Source organism: Telopea speciosissima, chromosome 3, assembly GCF_018873765.1.
Source record: "Telopea speciosissima isolate NSW1024214 ecotype Mountain lineage chromosome 3, Tspe_v1, whole genome shotgun sequence".
NCBI classification, from domain to species: Eukaryota; Viridiplantae; Streptophyta; class Magnoliopsida; order Proteales; family Proteaceae; genus Telopea; species Telopea speciosissima.
The window spans coordinates 53,650,930-53,657,029 of NC_057918.1; the positions used below are offsets into that span (position 1 = coordinate 53,650,930).

Here is a 6,100-nt window from a genome sequence, read left to right on the forward strand (position 1 = left end):
GAGAGATCTCCAATGTTGCAAGAAATAAGAGGCGCACCTGGGTTCTTAAGCTTAGGGGGTAGGTGGCTGAAAATTATCGAACTAACCTGTTCAGTCAAATGGACGATCTTAGGGATTTGAGTTCTCAACTTATGCTTTTGGGTGCATAGGTCTTTTAAAAACTTAGTGTAAGCATGAACTTGCTTGATAGCATCCAAGAGGGGGAGATTGATGCGAACTTGTTAGAACAAGTCGATTATCTCTTGCATCTTTTCACCCTGTTTACCCTGAAGGGGGTAAGATGGTGTCTGAAGGGCTTGGGGAAAAGGGACCTTTGGAATGTAAGAATCAGGTGATGGTCCCTCCACAATAGGAATGTGCAGCCCCTTCCTTGGGAACTGATGAATGGGTTTCACAGGTGGTGTTTCAGTAATGGAATCATCTGTGTCTACATCACCACCGAATTTCTCTTGGGTTGACTCACCCTCTCCCTGACCTTGAGAACTAGCGGGCAACGTCCTATTAGTGGCTAAGGGTTTATCAGGTTTTTCCACCCTTGTGCTGCTCCTTAGGACTATGACCGACTCGACTTGCTCTTTTGCTCGACCCGTTTGACTATTTGGGTTACCTATTGGCTGACTTAGCAATTGGCCAGCCTTCCTCCTACTTATAGCATCGGTTAGCTGACCCAGTTGGTTCTCTAGCATATTAATGGGCTGAGTATGTGAGTGAAGCAGTTGTGTGTTCTGCTTGAGTCCACTTAATGCTTTTAGCATCTTTTCCTCAAAGGATTCATTTTGTTGTGGTTGAGGATATAGTGGCTGTTCACCCATATAGGCATTGGTTTGAACATTAAATGGTGGCCTATATGGTGGGTTTGGAGGGTTATTAGGTACTGAGTTTCTCCATCAAAAGTTTGGGTGGTTTCGCCATCCCGGGTTATAAGTATTGAAAAAGGGATCATTACCTGGTGTAGGAAAACTTTGAGCCATTTGCACCTGTTCCTGAACAAACTCAAGGTATTGTGCAGCCAAAGGGCGGTTCTTCACATAGTGACGAGGGCTAGCAGATAGGGCACAAGCTTCTGTCTATTTGGGTGGAGGAAAACTCATTGGGAAAGGGGACATAAGATGCTGCCCTATAGAGGTCAAATAGTCCAATTTCTTGGACAACATATCACCCTTAGCAGTCATCTCTACAGTTGGATTGATCTCATAGAGACCACCCTTCTTTGGTTGCCCTATGTGTGGAATCTCAGTCCGAGAGGCTGAAGTATGATGTTGGGAATTCTCACTAAGGGTTTCAAAAAGATCCTATGCTTTCATCTCATTCTTGTGCATAAATGTTCCACCACAAGAAGAGTCCACCATCTGCCTATATCGATCACGGAGGCCATCATAAAAGCACTGGACTAACTGCCATTTCGGGACAATGTGGTGGGGGCATTTCCTAAGTAATTCCTTGAGTCTCTCCCACGCTTCATGAAACTGTTCGCCCTCTAATTGGGAGAAACTAGTAATGGCTCGCCTAAGGCTATTAGTCCGGCCAATGGGGAAGAATTTTTTTAAAAATTCATGCTGCATTCTCGCCCATGTAGAAATTCTAACCGAATCTAGGGAATGAAGCCAGTGTTTGGCTTTGTCATTTAAGGAAAATGGGAACAAAAACAACTTTAAGGCGTCTTCAGAGAGGTTTTGGATTTTGACTGTAGAGGATACCTCTAAGAACTCATCAAGATGCTTGTAAGGCTCCTCATTAGCAAGTCCATAATAGGATGGTAACATCTATATGATGTTGGACTTGATCTCATATTGAGCGGCCTGAATGGTAGGCAACTGAATACAAGATGCAGGGGTATAGGCAGTTAGAGTGAAGTGCTCACTCAGTGGCCTTCTTGGCTGGTTTTCGTCACCCATTTTATTATTATTATCCTTATCCTTAGGTCTAGCCACAGATTGCTCTATTTCTAGGTCAAGGGAAGTCAGTTTGGGTGCAAAGAACGCCGACCATGCATAAAACACAACACAAGTTAAACGTGCTAATTAAACAAAAATTAAAACTAGTAAATTAAAATGTGATAAATAATAAAAAACACTTAATAAAAATAAAAATTAGAACTAAAAAGTAAAAAATAACTAATTCAAAACTAACAAAAATACTTACCTGGTGTTGGCGGTTGCGTAATTCCACATGCTGCCCCCGATGAACGGTTACACATATGATCTTAAGGGGTTGGGGGAATTAAAATTAAACCTAAACACCCAATCTAATGCTAGAATTAAAAAAATTACATAAAATAACCCTAATTACATAAAGTCTAGGAATTAAAAGTAAACCAAATGGACAACTTGTCCTTACTCGATCTACTCGGCTTCCTGGACAAACAAAGAGAACGTTAGGTATACTAAAATTAACCTAATAAAGAGATTAAAAAAAAAAAAAGTTCTGCAATTATAAAATTAAAACTAAAACAAAGTAACACAAAACAACTCAATCAATCTTAGCAACCGTGCTTTGGTTCCCCGGCAACGGAGCCAAAATTTGATCATGTTGTAAACCGGTCAAAAATAAAACCCTAAATTAATCTAGCAAGTAGCAAGTAAGGGGTCGATCTACGGGGAACTGGAAGAAATATTGCAAAGAAGGAATTAAGCTAATTAAAGGTAACTAGAAATTAAACTAAACCTAGAATAACAATAAACAAAGAATAATGTGAATGATAAGATGAGAAGAACTATCCTCAGGTCAAATTCACTCTGTTAGATTGATTTAATTCACTATCTCGCACATTACGGTTCACTCCGGCTACAAGCCCAATGACACCACAAAGTATAGGGTTCGTCCTAGATATAGGGTATCCTGATGAGTACTATCGTCCTTCGCTACGAGGCTTGGCACGCTTAGTTCGTTCAGTTATAACCTATCTTCGGTACAACCACATGGGAAAAGAAAACCACTATTTGAACAAATCAATTGAATCACAGAAACAAAAGATCCTAACTAGATGTCATCATTAAACCAGATCAAAGAATTACAGAAGTCTTAACATCAAATAGTCAATGTGCAAAGAAAATAAAATAAATTAATTTCACAGAGTTTCATCTCCCTGAGAATAGGTTGGGAATTTAGCTATACATGATGATCAAGGAAGCACAACTACAGTCAATCTTCATGGCAGCAACGGCAACAATGGTGACCTCAACGTCTCCAAGTAGAAATCCTAAGACCCTCTCTCCTCTCTTGGCCGCACGAGTATCGTATTCCATCTCCTCTCTTGCTCTCGGTGGGGGAATGATAATGAATCTGTATTCTACCCACCGTTTTTAAATCAGTCCCTTTCTCTCCGTGGGAAAAGGTGAGATGGATTTTTAAAATTAGAAAAAGATAAAGATAAAGGAGAATCGGGTTGGAATAGGAAACTAAAAGAGAGAGTTAGGCTACGTATGAGATGGAGATGAGATATGTAGAGATGATGAGGTGGTTTTTAAAATAAGAAAAAGAAAGAGATAATGGAGTTGGAATAGGAAACTAAAAGAGAGAGGTAGGCTACATATGAGATGGAGATGAGAAAGAGATGGGGAGATGATGGGATGGGTTTTAAAATTAGAAAAAAGAAAGAGATAATGGAGAATAATCATGAAGTGATGATTAGAAAGAGAGATAAAAAGGACTTTTAAATCTTCCAGTTTTCTAAATTACAATCAAGCCCCTCTTCTATAATGTATTCCCAAACTACCTCCTTTAGCATCAAATATCTGCAAACTCCAATATTCCTGTAATAACCAATAATTCAAGTATTTTAGTGCAATAAACCATAATTATTGGACAAGAGCTGCTAAATTAAACAAGAAATACATATATAAATGCAGCTCGATCAACCACCATTACTGCCTCCGTCCGATTGTCCGTCCGAGCTGTTATAAGTATTTTGTATAATTCTTAAGTGGGGCCCACATCCCCGTGTCCCGGACCACGGGACTATGCCCCCAGACATGGTGGACCCCACCCTTGGTTTTCACTCATAATGTGGGCCATGATGTTGGGCCCATAAACCCAATAAATAACCCAAGTTAGGACTTACTTAACTTAAGGGCTTAACTAAGCAGGCCCTAAGGTCAGTTTCTAATAATAAAGGCTAAAGGCCTTTAATGACTATTCATTTCTCCAACTACCAACTATGGGCATTGAAGGAGAGGGAAGAAGAAAGAAAGAAGAAGGGGGAGAAGAAAAGGGACTTCAAGATCGATTGGGGGGTGGTTGGCATTGATTTCCACCCTAATTGAGGTAGGCTCTCCTCCCTCTCCCCTCTTCATCTCTCTTTTGTCATTTAGGAAGTCACATTGGGGAGAAATCGACCTAGGGTTCCACTTGGAACCCAAGGTGTGAACTTGGTGCTAAATGTACTACATAAATGGGTTCTCCCTGCCCATTTGCATCCCCATAAAGCCCCATTGCAACCATGTTTCTGTCCATGGCTCCCTATGAGCTTAACCTAGGTTTAGGAACCTTAAAATGGATTTGAGCTTAGAACACCTTAAGGCCATGGTGGCATCATGATCTAAGAACCTTAGAGAGGTTTAGAACACCCTCTCCATGCCCTTGTTGCTGTTGATCCCCAAGGAAAAAGGCTGAGAGATGAAAACTCTCGGAATACATAAACTACCTTGGGCGGAACCATGGACGGAACCAGCCATCAGGCATCTGCCCGTAGTTCCATCCCATATAAACTGGTCATAGCCTGGGCGGAACAATAGACGAAACTATCCTGTCTACCTCCGTCTGATGTTCCAAACCCTTAAGTGATTCCACAGGATGTCGACGGAACAACGGATGGAACCATGTTCAAGGTTCCACCCGACATTTTGCCCCATGTATTTTGACCCATAGCCTGGGCGGAACCAGGAACGAAACCACCTTTACTGCTTCTGTCCCTGTTGTCTTTTGAATTAAGACACACTAACACTTGGGGCTCCTCATGGGACCCACCTACACCTTCTAACACATTACTTCATGCATCCCTAGGCAACCTAGCTAGTGTGGGAGAGCATGCACTAAGGTAATAGTTAACAAGCGATATAACAACAATAAATGAGTGGGTTTGGGTCTTGTTTAGGTTTGCTTATATGCATCTAATCTTTTATATAATGCCATATATATCATTATAAGCATGCTTGCATTATTGCAGTATTTCTACTTGATATTGGTGATTATGATGATGTGAACTGTGCGGGTCTCGATGCCGTTAAACACCGGTGTCGGGACCCTAGAATATCTGGACTTATATCTTGCATGTCATTTTGCCTGTATGCACCGTGTTGTGCTGGTACCCGGGTGTTAGATGGAATGGGATGTTGATACACCCAGAGTACTTCTCATTACGATAGGACTCATGTAGCATATCTGTGGTTAGGAACAACTTCCTATGCTACAACCCTTACCAACAGGGATTTAGGTGTTGGATAACCAGAGCGCCGGATTCTGTGGAGAGGTAGAGAGGCTAGTTATTGTAGCAATGGTTATCGGGGTCTACCTCTGAGTGGTGATGACAACGGCTGCCGTGGGTTCTAGTGTGGTAATTGAGGTTGCACTATGGCATCTAATGGAAGGGCCCATAGTGTATTCCCGAATTATCATAGTAGCATAAACCCTGACTTAGTATTATGTGTTAGGTGAAAAATGAATTAATAATACATTCATTATGGACTACCTGTGCTTTGTGTGTATGTGCATCCCCATCCCCTCACTGGCTCAGTGGAGCTAACCCCCATGTACACAATCTTTTTAGATGATGATACAAGTACTGGCTATCTTGTGGGTCTCGAGGTTAAGCCCTCGGGATATGATGCTATTGGATCCGAGGATCTGGAGTATGAGGTCGAGGAGCACGGAGATGAATGTCCGTGTGATGATTGCTCTTATGGAGCATAGTGATTTCTTGGGACTTAGTCCCCTCTTTTAATTCTTTTGGGGCTTGTAAGCCTTTGTATAAACATTTTCATTTTATACTATTATTTTGTATAGTTATGTCATGCTCAGTCTAAACGCTGTGTTAGTATACTATATCACATAGAGGTTGAACAATGATGTAAGTATTGATTCTAACGCTTTCGCACTGTTGTTT

General features: G+C 41.2%; 1 non-coding gene across 1 annotated transcript; it reads left to right on the forward strand.

The window, feature by feature from the left end:
- The first annotated feature begins 1,407 nt into the window (after positions 1-1,407).
- Positions 1,408-1,514, forward strand: LOC122657189. Its single transcript, XR_006332259.1, has one exon. It is a non-coding gene; the product is annotated as a small nucleolar RNA R71 (small nucleolar RNA).
- The last annotated feature ends 4,586 nt before the right edge of the window (positions 1,515-6,100 follow it).